The sequence below is a fragment of the Astyanax mexicanus genome, chromosome 23 (assembly GCF_023375975.1).
Source record: "Astyanax mexicanus isolate ESR-SI-001 chromosome 23, AstMex3_surface, whole genome shotgun sequence".
In the NCBI taxonomy this organism is placed as follows: domain Eukaryota; kingdom Metazoa; phylum Chordata; class Actinopteri; order Characiformes; family Acestrorhamphidae; genus Astyanax; species Astyanax mexicanus.
The window spans coordinates 30,950,821-30,960,645 of NC_064430.1; positions in this window are offsets into that span (position 1 = coordinate 30,950,821).

Genomic DNA, 9,825 nt, shown 5'->3' on the forward strand with positions numbered 1-9,825 from the left:
AACACGCAAAATGCTCGTACTGATTCTCTTAATAACTCATGGGTGTGTTTTGGGTGAAATGTGAAATTAACCAATTAGCGTGTCACTTACTGTTCCCTTTAAGAACCAGGTGGAAGGTGTAAAAATACACTGTTGGTGGGGTGTAAGATAGCAATGAGCATAGGGCCCATAGATTGTACAACTAAGTTTTAAAATATAGTTATCATGGACAGATTACCAAACCAGTTGCCTTAAAATGAGGCATGAATTTATTGAGATTTTCTCGCATGTGGGGTGACTGCTAACAATGCCTTTTATTTCAATTCTATAGTATTCACATTAGACTATACTTTTACTTTTGTCACTAAAACAAAATACTGAAATGAACATAAATGATTATTAGTCAATAATAATACAAATGTGTGTGTATGTAACAACAATTAACAAACACAGTCTGCTTAAACTAGTACCACACAAAAAAATTAAATGTTTGCATGGTTTTAATGAACACGTTAACATTCACAGTGTAGGGAGGAAAAAGTAAGTAAACCCCTAGGCTAATTACTTTTCTAAGAGCTAATTGGAGCCAGGAAGTGATGAGATTGTCAGTTAAAGCTGGCCTGCCCTATAAAAACACACCAGTTTTGAGTTTGCTGTTCTTAATAAGCATTTCTTGATGTGAATCGCACAAAAGAGCTCTCAGAAGACCTACATTCAGGAATTGTTGACCTGCATGAAGCTGGAAAGAGTTTCAAAAGTATCTCTAAAAGCCTTGATGTTCATGTGTCCACGGTAAGAGAGACGCTCTACAAATGGAGAAAGTTCAGCACTGTTTTTGCTACTCTCTCTAGGCGTGGTCGTCATGTAAAGGTGACTGCAAGAGCACAGCGCAGAATGATCAATGAGGTGAGGAGGATCAGTGAGGTGTCACGCTGAAGACTTACAGAAATCTCTGGCACATGCTTATATTTTATTGACAAATCTACAATAAGGAAAACATTAAACAAGAATGGAGTTGATGGGAGGACACCACGGAGGAAGACACTGCTGTCCAAAAAAAAACATTGCTGCACGATTGAAGTTTGCAAATAAGCACCTGGATGTTCCAGAGCACTACTGGCTAAATATACTGTGGACAGATGAAACCAAAATTGAGTTGTTTGAAAGGAACACACAACGCTATATGTGGAGAAAAAAAGCACAGCACACCATCATCAAAACCTCATCCCAACTGTGAAACATGGTGGAGGGGGCATCATGGTTTGGGGCTGCTTTACTGCCTCAGGGTCTGGACAGATTACCGTCATCAACTGAAAAATTAAAATTCCCATGTCCCAAGTTTGCCAAGACATTTTGTCGAAAAACTTAAGACCATCTGTCTGCCAACTGAAGCTCAACAGGGGATGGATGATGCAAACAGGAACGGCTTTAACAGAAGAAAATATGCCTTCTGGAGAGTCCTGACCTTAACCTTATTGAAATGCATCATGACCTCAAGAGAGCGATTCACACCAGATATTCCAAGAATATTGTCTGTTGTTATGACTTAGATGCAGATCAGAACACATTTAATGAAATCCAGAGTAACCCCAAAGGGCTCACAGCTTTTCCCTGGACTGTCCTTCTTTTTAATATTTGGTCCCGGAAAAAAAAAAAAGTAATTTAATGTCCTGGTTTTCACTATGTTAGTTTAACTGACTATTTAGACTTTTCTGCATGCATTAAATTGGTCTTTCGGGCACCATTGTGCCCATAGACTGTGTATAGCTGGACATAGCATCGTCACTGACTGTATGGGTGGTATTAAAGACTGTGTGAGCTCTGTGGAGGCAGCCCTCAGGGGCGGGGTTATTTAAATGAGTAGGCTGTCTCTCCACAGTCTTTCTCTCTCCTCTGGTCTCTACTGCACAGACTCGGGTTTCAGGATCGACAACATGGTGGAAGATTTTGGCTTCATTTTCATTGAATGACTTTTTTACAGTCTCTGATTGTGCCTCATTGGTGCTGTGGGATCATGTGACTTCACTATCAAATCAGTACAGGCGGCTCCTACTGATACTGAATCAAATATTTAGGGAGGGAGAGCACATCAGATTCAACATCACCACATTTAATTATATATTATATACTGTATAATGCTGTACTTTAGCGGAGTGGCTTTTTTCCTCCTTAAAACCTGACTGGTAGAATTCATACATAAGGCGCACCAGATCATAAGGTGCACTGATAATTTGTAGATTAATGGATTTTAAGTGTGCCTTATAGTGCGAAAAATACGGTATATTTTTTTTACCAAATCTAAACCTTTACCTCCTCTTATAGAACATCACACAGGTCCAGTTATTAGTCAGTGACTCCAGTTTACGTTCATACTTTAAATTTCATCTACTAATAAAGACCTCCTTCATATATCCTAAAAGACTTCTGTATGGGGCATGGTGTTTGTAACTTTAGCTTGTTAATTAACTGGATAGCTAGCTGGCTAACAAACTTCAGACACAAATGATAAACGTCTGGGGCTTAGCCCAAATGTGTCTGATCATGCTCACCCTGGAGATTTTATTTTACTATTTAAAGCAAATGTTTTGTTCAGGTTGAGTTCAGGTTTTCAGTCACTTTCAGTGGCCACAGGTGTATAAACAAGTAAGCAGGTGGTAATGCAGACTGCTTCTACTAACATTAGTGAAAGAATGGGTCTCTCTCAGGAGCTCCAGCACTGTGGTACCATGGTCCATTTGTGAAATTTCCTCAATACTAAATATTCCACAGCCAACTGTTGTCTGTCGTTGTGCTGTTCACACTACATGACTGATCGCCAACACAAGGGTCATAATTTACATGATTTTCACTGTGGGAAATCTCTGACTCTGGCTTCTCTTCAGAAACACGTTTCATCACAGGAACACACCTGAACTAAACACACAAGAACACAATGCTGTGACAGAGAATCTCTATAGAGGAGAATAAGCACTTAAAGTGAGTCCAAAAGTAATGGGTTCATGTGAAGCAACTGAGCAAAATCAAAATTTATATATATCTGATTACTTTCATACTAAAATATTTACTTTCGTCATCAAAACAGAACTTTGTCAAATGTGTTTGTGCTGCAGACATCGTTTTTTATCATTTTGCACTCCAGTTATACGCCTTTTAAACATGTTCTACCTGTATCTCCAGGATCAGCTCACCAACCGATCAGCTCACAGTAGCAGTAATGCTAGTGCTTTACAGTGTAATACTGTTTACTGTAGATAAACTGTAATACAGCTTATATTATTTTACTTTCTAAAATGAAAGAAATACCCAGAACAAGTAGTTCATTATTGTTTTTAAATTAAAGGACCACTATGTAACTAATTTTCAGTAGTAAATGATAAAATGATCAGGATGTATCATCAGATATTAAGGAAACATGTTGAAGTAAAGCACTGGCAGTTCTTTTTAGCAGGGCTTCAACAGTACCTTCCTATTTTAAGTGTGCAGGCTGTCCCGGGCAGTGACGCGCACACATAGACATACATATTACTCTGCCCTTTTTTAACCAAAGTGCCCTTTTGAAACTGAAAGTACCCTCAACAACTGAATAAGCACCAATCCCCCCGGCAACTGATAAAAAGACCTGTGCGTGCCAACACCAACACCCAACACCCCCCCCCCCCCCCTACTTTTCTCCTGAACAGGTAAGCTAACTTCTTTATCACCACCACTAGATGTGCTTACTAGGGACTAGAGTCCTGGCGGCTCTTCTGAAGATGAGTATGAGGTTAGAGGGTTAGAGAGGAGCAAAGACAGGTGAGATCGTTGTTCAAGTTTTCAAGGGCAAGCTCCCATCAACATGTAAATATCCTACCAATATCACTGTAGGCTCAAGTGCACACTAGTAATATAGCAATGTATTATTTTTTTATTTTTTAAAAAGCCTTAACATTGCAGTTCTGTGCTTAAAAGCTATTGTCAATGCTCAATAAATTCATGATGTTACCAAAGCCAATGAATAATCATGTTAAATAACTGTGATCTCAATATCAATCAAAAATAATTGTGATTATGATTTTTGCCAGAGAGGGAGAGACTTTGCAAACAAAAAGACCCGTCAGTGGGCATTTACTGGGATGTAAATTACATCTCGTTTCGGCAAGGATTTATTTCCTTTTCTGCAAGCTGAAGAACAATTTGACAGCTGACATTTTATCGCAGGTTTCACACTGAAACTATATTTTTCTGTTTTATATTTTTCTTTTCTATTCTACTGTACCTTTTCATTACAAAAGAGTGTAGCTTATTTGAGTCGATTCTGAGTGTACAGTTGTGTCATTCTGAATGTCAGTGGTTTGATATGGAAACGTGATTTTATATCAGATTGTTGGGTCTTAATCAGACAACCTGGTCACTGCCTCTCCCTCCTGCATGTCCTCCTGCTAGTCCTCCTTCCCACACCACCAGCTACCAGCACAGACACAGAGGGGTCACAACAGATGGTGGATGGTTGTTCGGACCAGCAATTTCAGTTAAATGTATCATGTAGCAGAGAAACACAGTGATATTTGAGGTATTTTGGACCGTTCTTCTTTACAAAACATCTCCAGTTCAGTCAGGTTTGATGGTTTCTGAGCATGAACAGCCTGCTTTAAATCACACCACAGATTTGTAATAATATTCAGGTCTATCCAGCCCCGGCACAACTTCAAAATTATAAATAAAGTTATAACTCAAAACAAATAACTCAATTTTAGGTTCATCAGTCAACAGTCAAAGTCAAAGTGTTTTTTATTGTCATTTCAGCTATATACAGAGTACACAGTGAAACGTTCCTCCAGGGACCATGGTGCACATAAACACAGTGTAGACAGAACAAAAAGTGCAACGGTACAAAAGTGCAGACAGACAATACAACACAATACAGACAAAGAAAAATAAATATCAAAACAGTGTGCAAATTATGCAGTGTGCAAAAAAGACCAGTGAGGTAGTAATTACTCTATTACACAGTGTGCAATAGAGTCCAGTGAGGTAGTAGGGTTTTTTAGTGCTTTCATTTTCTGGGGTAAGTGGGGTAGAGTGACAGTACAGAAAAGAATAGAAAAGAAATCAGTTCAGTCTCTGCAGTTGAGGAGTCTGATGGCTTGGGGGTAGAAGCTGTTGCAGAATCTGGTCGTGCTGGACCGGATGCTGCGGTACCTTCTTCCCGAAGGCAGGAGGGAGAACAGTTTGTGTGAAGGATGGGTGGGGTCATTCACAATGCTGGTTGCTTTGCGGATGCTGCGGGTGGTGTAGATGTCCGTGATGGAGGGGAGAGAGACGCCGATGATCCTCTCAGCTGTCCTCACAATACGCTGGAGGGTTTTCTTGGCTGTAGAGCTGGTGTTCAGGGTCCAGGTGAGGTTATCTGCTAAGTGGACACCAAGGAACAATCTCCACAGAGGACCCGTCGATGTTGAGTGGAGAGTGGGTGTGTTGTGCTCTCCTGAAGTCAACAACCATTTCCTTTGTCTTGTCCACATTCAGGTGAAGGCTGTTGACTGTACACCAGTCTGTCAGCCGCTGCACCTCCTCTCTGTATGCTGACTCGTCGCCTTTGGTGATGAGACCCAGCACGGTTGTATCATTGGCGTTTTGCAGCACAGTCATGAGTCAGCAAGGTGAACAGTAGAGGACTCAGGACACTGCCCTGGGGGGCCCCAGTGTTCAGTGTGATGGTGCTGGAGGTGCTGCCCCCGAACCGGACTGACTGGGGTCTCCCCGTCAGAAAGTCCAGGATCCAGTTGCAGAGGGGGGTGTTGAGGCCGAGCGAGCTTAGCTTCCTGGTGAGGTTCTGTGGGATGATGGTGTTGAATGCTGAACTGAAGTCTATAAACAGCATTCTGACGTAAGTGTCCTTCTTCTCCAGGTGGGTGAGGGAGAGATGAAGAGTAGTGGTGATGGCATTGTCCGTGGAGCGATTGGGACGATACGCAAACTGCAGGGGGTCCAGTGAAGAGGGCAGTTGTGTCTTGATGTTCCTCATGACTAGTCTCTCGAAGCACTTCATGATGATGGGTGTAAGTGGGTTAAAGTCGCTACTATCACGCGACTGTCGCGTTTGAAGCTTTGAACGAGTCAATGAACCACAGGAAAAGGGCGGGACTGGTTCAAAGGTTTGGCGCTATCCCATGTCTCACTGACTACTTAATAAAGCAGTAAAGCTCTTGATGGCCCGTCTGTGTTGTACAGTATCATTATTGATCTTGCAAACAATATGGATCTTCCACCACCTCTACCTTAACCAAGCATTCCATTGCTTGGGAACATTTTGTGAAGATAGCGAGAAATAAGTTAAGCACTAAATATATATTAAAAAAATCTTATGTTCATTGACATGAACTGTATAGTGTGTTATTCTAATGAAATTATTTATTTTTTAAAGAAGCGGTGTCAGCTCTGTTCCCAGGAGTTGGCATTTAATAATAACACCTTCTCAGTGCTGAGACAAGAGCACCTCAGCCCCGTATTTTCATATTTAATAATTGTTAAAAATTTCATTTATTTTAACAAATTCAAAGTAAAAATTTGAAACAGTTTTAATAAACATTTGTGAATCATTAAATAAACATGTCACCTTTATGATTTTTTTGTGAAAAAAAAAAACAAATTGCCTAATATACATCTGCATGAGACATTCAGTTTTTGTAGAAATTTAAATCTACAGTTTACAAAGGTTTTTTTTTTTTGTCTTTTGTATTGAACATAATATATACAAATCTAAAGTCCAAAGCACTCATGCTGTGTTCATGTTTCACCACACATTCGTTCAAATACCAGGGTCATGCAATGACATTATATTTATTGCATCAGCCAAGTATTTATTGCATCTCTTTAATAACAAAAGAGCAGCAGATCAGGAGAGATATTGAGTGAGCAGTAAATCTCACAGGGTTCATTTGCTTCGTTTCGTGGTAAAGTGCAGGCTGAAAACTCTAAAGACAATGTGCAGCAAGAAAGCTTTAATCCCAATAAACACGTATGACAATTAGTAATAATAAATATAGTGTATATAGGGGCCCAGGTCCGCAGCGTCTGGAACCTCGCAGATCGAAGCCTATCCCCAAAAATATGAAAAGATGTAATTACCCACAGGAGGATCCTTTACTTGGTTCACGTATTCTGGAAGGAAAACAGTTATAAACAAGCTTAAAATAGGTGTTCAAGATTTAAGTGTTATTTGCTGGCGTGTGTATTATTTATAAGCGTACGATAAGCATAACGTTGACGTGATCAGCATGAGAAAACACTGCGGACTACCAATACGTTAAACCTTTGAGGGGCACAACTTCTGTAGCAAAACGCAGACTACGAGTCCAAAGGTTATAAGAGCGGGCACGGCCCGTGTTGATATCTAGGTACATAAGGAGTAGCAAGGGCGTAGGAGCGGGTTTGATATTGGGGGGGGCACATTTACAAACATGAACCCAAGCCCACCCTATAGTTTCGTAGAACAACATTTGTGGAATTTACTTTTAATCACAAATAATCATTATTTTCTGTATTTTGTTTATTGTTAGTTCCAAGTAATGGTGATTTTACAACCTACTTCATGTTAAATTTACTGTTGTTACTTTTATTGTTAAATTTTTATGTTAAAATTATGCATGCGATGTCTGAATTATATACATATGACAAAAATGATCAGTTATCACCTAATATTTAAAATAATATAACAGATTTGGTTATTATTATTATAATTATTATTATTATTATTATTATTATTATTATTATTATGTATTGGCATGTCAATTCTGTTGTATATTTACATTTTCTCCACTCTTTTTTATAAACGTCAGGACATGTGGTTCTTACTGTGAACTACAAATGAACAGAAGTTACAGCAGTGTTTCTCAACCCTGTTCTTACATATTCTACTGCATATTGTAGAGCTTCCTCTGCTTTAAATGCACTTAATAAAGTAAGTGGTGGTATGATGTTTAATACACTGCTGGATATACATGATTAATTTAGGCTCCATAGGGTGCTGAAGGATTTTAACAGGTAAACTCAGTAAATTACTGTTTATTGGCTGATCAGCTGGATCAGGTGGAAAACACATTTTTAGGGCAGTGATGATCAGGGTTAAGAAACTGCTTTAAACTACAAACATAAAGTACTGTACTACATTCTGGCTATCCACTACATCCAGCTTCTAGATAACTAGTCAGCTAAATTAATTTTGTTAATTATAGCTTATAGTAAGACCTGCAATACTAAATTAATAAACACAGTTTGAAAATGAAATAGTGATTAGCTGATCAGGTACAGGGCAAGTTGAACATTACATCTAATCTAGCTACTCCCAATTAGCTCCCAATCTAGCTAATTCTAAAGTTAAACTAACTCACTAACACAGCTGCAGTTTATTAATCACAGTGGGTTTAATCTGTGGGCTGATTCAGAGACGTGTATTGTTAACCAGCTATCAGAAACACATCCTCACAGTTTACGTGGTTAGCCTACCGTTACCTTTCTTTTAGAAAAATCCAGATCTGTTTAAAATCAGCTGAAGCTGCTGCATCCCGATCCCGCTGCTAAATCTCACAGCGAGGGGGCGGGGCTTCCCCAACAGCACACTGCCTCTCCTCCGCGCGCCGCAAAACCAGCAAGCTGATTGGCTGTTTCTACTGAGAGGCGGGACTCTGACCGGTTCCATGATTGGTCCGGTCTGTCTCCTCATTAACAGTACAGCTGATCTGAGCAAAACCATATCATTTTTGGGGGGGACAAATCCACCTGTTTCTAATATTGGGTGGGACATGTCCCACCCATCCCCCGGTTCCTACGCTAATGAAGTTCACAATTTTAATTCTGAACTAGTTCAAAGTTCAGTTCATTTTACTTTTTTCGTGAGATATTCAAATAAATATTTTTAACACTACAAGCTAGAAATCACTATACATTCTTTAAACTGCTCATTGTAGATATTTGCTCATGATACTGTAATTGTGGGTTTCTTACCAGGTGATGAAAATGTTCATAAGGAGAATCGATGTCTGTCTCCGTGCATTTTTTTAAAATTGCAGTGCTTTCTCTCACTCTCGTCATTGGTCTCTCTCTCTCTCGCGCTCCGTGCTCTCCGCCTAGTTGCTCCTCTCTCTCTCTCTCGCCCTCGCGCTCCGCGCTCTCCGTCGTTGCTCCGCACTCTCCGCGTGGTTGCTCCGCACTCTCCGTGTGGTTACTCCGCGCTCACCACGTTGTTGCTCCGCGCTCTCTGCCTAGTTGCTCCTCTTTCTCTCTCTCACCCTCGCGCTCCGTGCTCTCCATCGTTGCTCCGCGCTCTCCATCGTTGCTCCGCGCTCACCGCATCGTTGCTCCGCACTCTCCGCATCGTTGCTCCGCACTCTCCGCATCGTTGCTCCGCACTCTCCGCATCGTTGCTCCGCGCTCACCGCGTTGTTGCTCCGCGCTCTCTGCCTAGTTGCTCCTCTTTCTCTCTCTCACCCTCGCGCTCCGCGCTCTCCATCGTTGCTCCGCGCTCACCGCATCATTGCTCCGCACTCTCTGCGTGGTTACTCCGCGCTCACCGCGTTGTTGCTCCGTGCTCTCCGCCTAGTTGCTCCTCTCTCTCTCTCTCACCCTCGCGCTCCGCGCTCTCCATCGTTGCTCCGCGCTCACCGCATCGTTGCTCCGCGCTCACCGCGTGGTTACTCCGCGCTCACCGCGTTGTTGCTCCGCGCTCTCCGCGTCGTTGCCAGTATGTTATTAACTAGCCAACCTATATTTACAGTGATGTCTGCCGCTCATGACACATAATGTGAACTAATTCAAGTTCAAGTTCTTTATTAAAAAATGTGTTGCGTTCAGTTCAACGTTCACAGAAAA